Raw genomic sequence first — 8,777 nt, forward strand, 5'->3', positions numbered from 1 at the left:
AATTTGTTAATTATGTGGAAACTCATTGCAGTATCTTTGATACAACACGCCTAAAACATGAAAGGCGGATAGGACTTTCATCTTTTAACACGCTAAGCGGAGAGAGTTTACATGTACAAGGGAAATATCATAAATACTCCAAATTTCCTCTTAAATGTCCCATGACTGGTGCTGTTACTGTAGTAGCACGGCGATTTTTCCGCAACTCGATGATTACCGCCTATTTTGCGTGACGGGGGTGGTAGGCTAGTCCTGCCAGCCCAACTCTTCAAGGAATCCTATCAAATACATTCTCAGAAATTATGTTCGAAATTACATTTGGTATTTACAATTGCTCTCCGGTACAGAGAATCATCGTAACAGTTTTTTTAATTATTAAACTACCGACCCCTCTTGTGAAAGAAAAACTGCCCAGCAGTGGGACGTAGGTAGGTATCAAGACATTCGGATGTAAATAAACACATCTCATTGGCACGTTTGTGCGTTTAACTTCTCGCTAGAATACAATTCGCGAACCATTTGCAAATGGGCCAAAGCAGTCGCGTGCTTCTGAAGCTGCGTACGGACAGTGCGTTCCTGTGGTTACGCGTAGTCGGGATACGCAGTCCACGCGTACATTTTACCAAAAACCAACTATGGCGGCTCGTTAGAGTGTACGCGTAGCTGCAAGTACGGACATGGTGTTCCAGGACACGCGTAACCGACTACGCGTGCCAATGTACGCGCAATCCGTACGCAGCTGTAGAACGATGCTTCAACGGGCGCGCGGCGCGCACGCGCGAGAGGTTTGCGTTCGCTAAATTCTTGCTTCGGACGTCCCAGGTACCGCTGCGGCGATGCTGTTGAAGCGGACTTGCACGATCTCCATACCGATAACTGGCGGGAGGTGGCACAGGATCGAGACAACAGGCGTGTACCCGTGTCGGAGGCCAAGACTCATTTTGGGTCGCTGCGCCATTAAGTAGTAGTAGTAGTGCCAAATCGCACTCAAATTAATTAAGTACCTTTACAAATAAGAGCCTACATATAATCTGACATGTTATATCACTTGACAACCTAGGTTTCATGGACGAAAAATACTTACGCGTGTCCTCGTCCTACTGCGACTAGTATTTACCTTTCAAATTCAGCTAAAACTGGATGTTATAATAATTATAATTATGTCTTACTATTCTAAGTATCGGTAATTACTCAAATAAAACTTAATAAGCATGTAGTTTATTACTAATACTAATTTCAGCTGGAAGTAACAAATAATTTTTTTTTTTAGCACAGATAAATCTAAACATAAAACAAAATGAATCTGTGTAGAAATTAAATTAAGTACCATCACCTGCAATAATATGTAATTCTTCGAAGGCCACAAAAATATCTGACACGATCTTATGCATATTTGTAAAGTCAAAAGAGCAGTGTGTCACATATTTAAATGAGGCCTTCGAAGAGTTACATATTATTGCAGGTGACTGTACTTAATTTAATATCTATACAGATTAGTTTTATTTAATTTTTAGATTAGTTATCATTTACTTTCTGGGAATTAAGAATATGGTGTTAAAATTAAAACAGATCTTTGTATTCATATATAAGTAACGTATGCTGCCTGCTATACGGTCACATTAATAAAATTATGGTATAGATTACCGCTGGATGCGGGTGGCGCAAGACCGGTCATTGTGGCACTCTTTGGGGGAGGCCTATGTCCAGCAGTGGGCGTCCTCTGGATGATATGATGATGATGATGATGATAGATTATCTCAGGTGATTTTTTCGGGCTCAGACCCTAATCTTTTAAACAAAAGCTGTTTTTAAATGTAAACTGTGCTAATAAAATTTTATTTGTTCCCCAATATTCTATTCATAACGCACAATACAATGTTATGATTATCACATCACGATGTCAGTTTTGGTCTTCAAATGTTCTGACAAAGAATAACAATAGATTATTTCACGATTGTTATTCAAGATGCCTTCTCGTGCCTAATTCAGAATGTGATCAGATATAAAAATAAATTTATTTATAGCCTGAAACATTATAATACACATTATGGTACTACATACATTATTATAATTATACATATTTTTTATAAAGGGGCCCACAGATTACCAGTTCGCCGGACGATATCAGCCTGTCGGTTGTTCGGAGCTGTCAAATTTTGCGTTTAACTGACAGGCTGATATCGTCCGGCGAACTGGAAATCTGTGCCCCTTAATATTTTCTCATACGATTTTTCTAGGTAAATGACAAACTTATAAACTAGAAAAAACAAAAAACAGCTTACTGTGAATTACGAGAAAAACTTGTTAAATTTATGCGACTTATGCATTTGACAGCTACCTTATCAAGTTATCAGTAAACTTTTAAAATTAAATGAAAATAACTGGACTCTAACAAATGAGCTTTTAGCATGCGGTGCACGGTGCACTAAATCCACTGTCTAGATACTAGACGTAATATTCGACGTATCTTAAGGGGCCTACTGATTATCAGTCCGCCGGACGGTATCGGCCTGTCAGTTGCTCGGCTTTGTTCTAACTGACAGGCCGATACCGTCCGGCGGACCGTCAATCAGTGGGCCCCTTTAAAGTTCGAATCCGGCTGCCATGTTTTAACCATACCTGTTGAAAATATACTTACCTACTATTTTTATTTATAGCGATTTGATAGAGCTGTAGGTGCTATAAAATCTATACACAATAAATACTATGAGTAAATGTCAATGGAATTTATTGCCCCAGCCTTTTTGCATAAAATTCTCTGATGTTTATGTTGTCAATAGCATAAGTGACTTACTTATTGTAGTTATTTATTTTAAGATTAGTTTTATTTGTTTTTAGATTTAGTTTTTAAGTTTTATAGGTTTAATTATGTTTTATTTATAGTTTTAGAATCTCAAATTATAAAGTGTGTTATTCGTTTAAAGTGACTTCTATTTGTACATAGACTGGGAAGTATAGACACCGCATGTAACATACGCAGCCGAGCATAGTCTCTCATTAGGTCTTCCTATAAGTAATCAATGTTATGCAAGCGTCATCGGATGACTATCCGTCGCTGATGTAACCGAATGTACAGTTGGAGACAAAAGTCATTTCTTGCATTAGTTTTGGTAAAGAATAGAGTCTCTGGAATCCTCTTTAAGGGACAGTTACACCACAGTAACAGGGTGCAGGGGACCGACGCCTTTGATGTTTGCGTGAATGCCGACATCGCATCACAAGAACACAGTATGGTTGTCACAGACTTTTACACAACTGCTCAAGACTTACACTTGACTTACTATTAAGACACGCTAGCCATGTAAGTTAAGTCAAACATCAAACATCAAACATCAACATTTATTCAGCAAATAGGCCACAAGGGCACTTTTACACGTCAACATTGAATTTACATACAAGCAAAAATAATAACATCAACAATTTTATAAAATAAAACTAACAATTCAATCTAACGTATTACAATTACTAAGAGATGTATATGGTCTCTTAATGTCGAATTACATACAAAATACAGATACAAAACACAAAAAAAAATCTATAATATTTAGAGGTGTAAATGTCTCTAGGTGTCAGAACTATAAGATTATATAGTTTATCAAGTTATCCTTAGAGATGTATAGGGTCTCCAAGAGTCAATATCCTGTATAATTAATACATTCATTAAGAGAAAAGAAACATACGAGAGCAGAATGAGGCGTCTCACTGCTTAATAAAAATAAAGTTACTAAGTATAATAGCTTGTGTTAGCTTAAACAGACCAGTCTCCACAAACAGCACCCGTTCACGAGTATGACGCGTATCTCAGCCATCACCTCCCTCAACCTTCATTCGGGAAAGTAGTACCGAGCTACTAGCAATGGCGATGTATGCAGCTCGAGTGCGCGCAAAATACTAACCACTATACTCGTACAGTCAACAAAAGAGCTATGAATACAGGCAATGTGCCAAAAATATGTATACACGACCTTAATGTACAGGCAATAAAGTACTGTATACATATTTTTGACACTTTGCCTGTATTCATAGCTCTGTTGTTGACTGTACTAACTGAGCTATAGGCACATTACAAATTAATAACTTATTAATAAACGCCCATCAGTTATAAAATACTTATATTTTCTAAAAAAACAATAGCGAGTTATTCACAATAGAGTGATTGATTGATTTGGTTCCAAAACGATAAAAAAGTCTCCAGTGTAACATCAATGAATAAAGATTTAAATTCCATTGAAAAGGATCTTCGGCGTGATGGATAAAAAACCGGACAAGTGCGAGTCAGACTTCAGACCGTCAGACCGAGAGCTCCGTACTTTTTAGTATTTGTTGTTATAAGTTATAACTTATAACGGCAACAGAAAATACTTAATCTGTGAACATTTCAACTGTGCACGGTTCATGAGATACAGCCTGGTGACAGACAGACGGACGGACAGACAGAAGGAGTGGAGTCTTAGTAATAGGGTCCCGTTTTTACACTTTGGGTACGGAACCCTTAAAATATCTATGTATGTATATTGATAAAGGTCATTGACTTTCATTAGCACCTAATCATGTATGCGCTCGATTGGTCATATTATTACGGTATAACTGTCAAGACACATGTATCTTCATCATGTGTGTCATGACTACTGCCATCTATTGCTCAATTTAATATCTTACCTTACATACGCTGCCGCTTTTGTACCCGAGTGTACCCACACTTAATTCATTCTCAACCTTACCCTAATGACATAAGGTTCAATTTGACTAATGGGCAAGGTACATCAGTAACTCAATAGAAGATTATGACAAAGGGTCATCTTTCGACATGCCATTCAGTTGCGAATGAATGCAAATACGCATATAATCATAATTGGGGCCAATTGCGTCTTAGTTTTGGCCGAGAGCCTCCGGATTACGACAAGAGCGACTTTTGTATTGATTAATGTACGATTCCCACCAACCGGCTAGAGTCGGGCCGCGCCGGAGCGCATTTTCAATGTGTCTAAACAAGAACAGAACAGCCGATGCAACGGAGCCACGCCGTTTTGTCGACTAAATATAGTGTTTAGTTTTAAGTTTATAAAAATATAAATTAGTATATTAGTCTGTAAGGTATTTGTAATATGGGCCTTGTTGCCTGATTTAAATTTCTAAATAAATAAATAAATTATGTAGGTATGCCAGAAGCGATGGAATCCGTCCGCAACGTTCCGCGTCCGCGAGAAGCCGACCCGATTGCAGGCATGAAAATAATAATTTCGGCATTGTTGTTTTTTTAATATAAGTATTTGCAAAATGAACCATGCGACGGAAGTGCTATACCTAAAGCTATTCCTATTCTTATTGTATAGAAAAACCATCACGAGAAAAGTGTAAGTTGGATAACTCTGTGAGCATACAGTCACCTGCAATAACATCTTGCATAACGAAGTGCGCAAAAATATCTGACACAATTGTATGATTCGTATCCGTAGAATCATAATAATATATATCATAATGGCGCGTTCTTTGCCAGGCTTGCTTATTTTGAGAGTTGAAAATCTCATATAGGTTCCAAAGAGATAACATTTAAATCAGGATTGCCCAAAGGATATGTTTAACACCCGCCACTGTTACATGGGAATAATACGATTTTTCGTATACCTTTCTTGGTAAATTTCGACAAAAACCATTTACCTACTACTTAAGGGGCCCACTGATTAACAGTCCGCCGGACGGTATCGGCCTGTCAGTTAGAACAAAATTTTGACAGTTCCGAATAATTGACAGGCCGATACCGTCCGGCGGACGTTAATCAGTGGGCCCCTTTACGGTCACTACGAATTTGGCCAGTTCGTTGGTGCGCAAATCGCGTTTGTGCACATGTTCGTTTGTGCGCATGTTCGCTCGGCATTATGTATGATGTATACCTACTCTATTGTAGGTACATAGAAATAAAAACACGAGAAACATAGTTACAGTGTGAATTAATTACAACAAAGGCGAACTTATCCCTGTATGGGATCTCTTCCAGTTAACCTTTGAGGAAATGAGTAGGATTGAAGTAACGATGAATGACAAACAAAAGCAAAAGTGTACAATCATTAAAATTAATGAAATGCAAGGATTTGTTAGGCGTTATTTCAATCATTTGAAATGTTAGACAAACCTGACCCATTCCCTTGACCGTCCAATTTCTCCAGCATCCAACTGGGTCAAGCAAGGTTGTTACCAGCGACCTCGGCCGGTCGATGACATAATTGTGAAGTTGGCCCGGTGTCCGGCCATCCGCACGTAATGCGTTGCGTCAGTGTTACCTGCTGCTGCCGACACAGACGTAAGGTGTCGTACTGTGGTGCTCGACGCGGTCCCAGTACATGTCGTCTTGAAATTAAGTCATTGTCAATAGAGTAGACAGCAAAGTGTCACGTGTACCTTATCTGTAGATCAAAGTCCATTTTGTGTAAGAATCTTAGCAACAAAAGATGGTTAATACTTTAGCGCACATGAAATAGCCAAATGAAGTTCATTGCCCTAAATTTTGCTTGGGAAAAAAATGCAAAAGTAAAATAAAAATCCTGCCTGCATTATTAAAGCGTTCAGAATTTAATGCAATGGATTTTTAAATTCTAAAACATAAAAGAAACCGGAGAAAAATCGCGAATATCCATACTTTCTTAATTTTGTTTTAGTAATTTTTAAAAGTACCTATTTAAAGTTCTATTTATTAAATAGGCTCCTATTCTTTCTTTTTTTATACTTATGTATAAAAAAATCGTAAAATTATATGACATTGTTTATGCCTCTGGAAGTCTGTACTTTATAAAGCTTAAGTTAATCTGAGGTTAATTTTGCAAACTACGTAAATGATGCAATTTTTACTCTGACCACCAAAGAAAACTAGAGTCTAATGCTTAGTATTTAAATTTAGTCTGTCATCGTGTTGACACCAATGGAAAACAACGACTAAGCTAGACTAGAGCAACGTCTATTGACCACGACAAATACATTAACTAACACATTTATTGTGTATACATGGTGTATACACGTAGATTGAGAGATAAAAATTTTCGGAAACAGTTGCTTCAGTTAAGGCCAGTTGCACCAAACCGTCAGTCAACGTCATCGTAATTAGTTAGCATTTCCTTGCCAGCACTTAATGGAATGACAGATTCGTTGGTTGTGCGTGGTGTAACCCGCCCTTAATCTTGTACAGTATTAATTAAAAGCTTCCTAATAAAAGATTGAAGAGATGATCAGGTCAAATGGTTAAATAATATTTCAATTCACATTTCAAGAACTAGTGTAACAGTATAACATTGTTTTCAATAAAAATTGCGATGTCATTCAGCAGATAGATAAACTTTTAACAGAAAAGTTGTTGCAATAGGCTTACAAAAGTGAGATATTTAATGTATGACATAACCTCCTCAATGAATGGCTGCCATTTACGGCACACCGCCACAAAGGTCAAGAAGTACTGCTAGAGGAAAATGTGGTAAAAAAATGTGCATATTTCATAGAGCATTGAAAAAAAACCCACCGCCTCCGCTGGCTTGGCCACGTATTAAGAATGGATGAGGATCGCGGCGCTAAAAAGGTATATCTGGGACGCTCAGGGTGAAGACCGATCGGACGTCCCAGGTATCGCTGTGGCGATGAGGTCGGAGCGAACTTGCGCGATCTTCAAGCCGATGACTGGCGAGAGATTGCGCAGGATCGAGACAACTGTCGTTTACTCGTGTCGGAGGCCAAAATTCATTTTGGGTCGCTGCGCCATTAAGAGTAAGTAGGTAGTAGTATTGAAAAAAAAATATCAACGACATACATTTCAGCGGCATTGACTAAAGGTGTTGTTCGGATTCAACGCACCAGCATTACTCCTGCATTATTGCAGCGCGACTGCAGTAGGGTACAGCCGTCAATGTCAAATCGATGTCGCCGCCCGGGTTTTTGACATTTGTGGCAGTAATGCAGTCGGCAGTATAGAGACCGTGCGTGTTGGAGGGTCTGCCATCTCGCGACCTGAATCGAAAACAATTCTAAGCAGCCCCCTACACTAAGCGATGGCTCTATTTTGTATAGTAGGGTCTGCCATCTAGTGGCTTAAATCTAAAAATGAAAACTTGACATAATGCTTCGCGCCAATTAATAGGCGGCATCTGTGCTGCCATCTACAGTTCATGCACGCTCCCTATTGTCGTGCTGCAATGCAGCTAACTTTAAGGACAATACATTTTCAATTGTTATATGTACTTATTTATAGCAGTTTATAGGTATAGGTACCTAAGCCGTTCAGCTCGTGAGGGACATGAGTGATCGATTGACTACTGGTTATTAAAAATAAAATAGGTACTTACCTATTTCAGTGTCACATGACTATACTATTAGAAATAAAAGTTATGGTCTGAATGCTCTATGAAATATCATCGTCCTCATTTCATATATGCTATTTGTTATATAACAATAAGTCATTAGCTTCACAACTTATCTTTCACGTCATTAGTATTAGCATTACAAACAAAAATTGATGCAGAGGCTGTCTATCGCGGTCCAGCGTGGCAACGCGGCGAGCGTGATGGGCACCTTTGCATCTGGAAGGGCGCGGGACGGGTTGTTTGATTGAGTTCTCGGTTGTGGCTTTATGTAGCTTAGTTTTAATTTAGTTTAATTTAGAGTTAGTTTATTAATTGATCGAGTGTGTTTAGGTATAAGTTTTAATTTGTAATAGGTTTAGTTGTATATTTTGTTAAATAATAAGTAAATATGTAACTTAAGCCGTTCTATTCATCTTGATTCTTTACAAGTTCAAGATC

Source organism: Cydia splendana, chromosome 21 (genome assembly GCF_910591565.1).
Source record: "Cydia splendana chromosome 21, ilCydSple1.2, whole genome shotgun sequence".
In the NCBI taxonomy this organism is placed as follows: Eukaryota; Metazoa; Arthropoda; class Insecta; order Lepidoptera; family Tortricidae; genus Cydia; species Cydia splendana.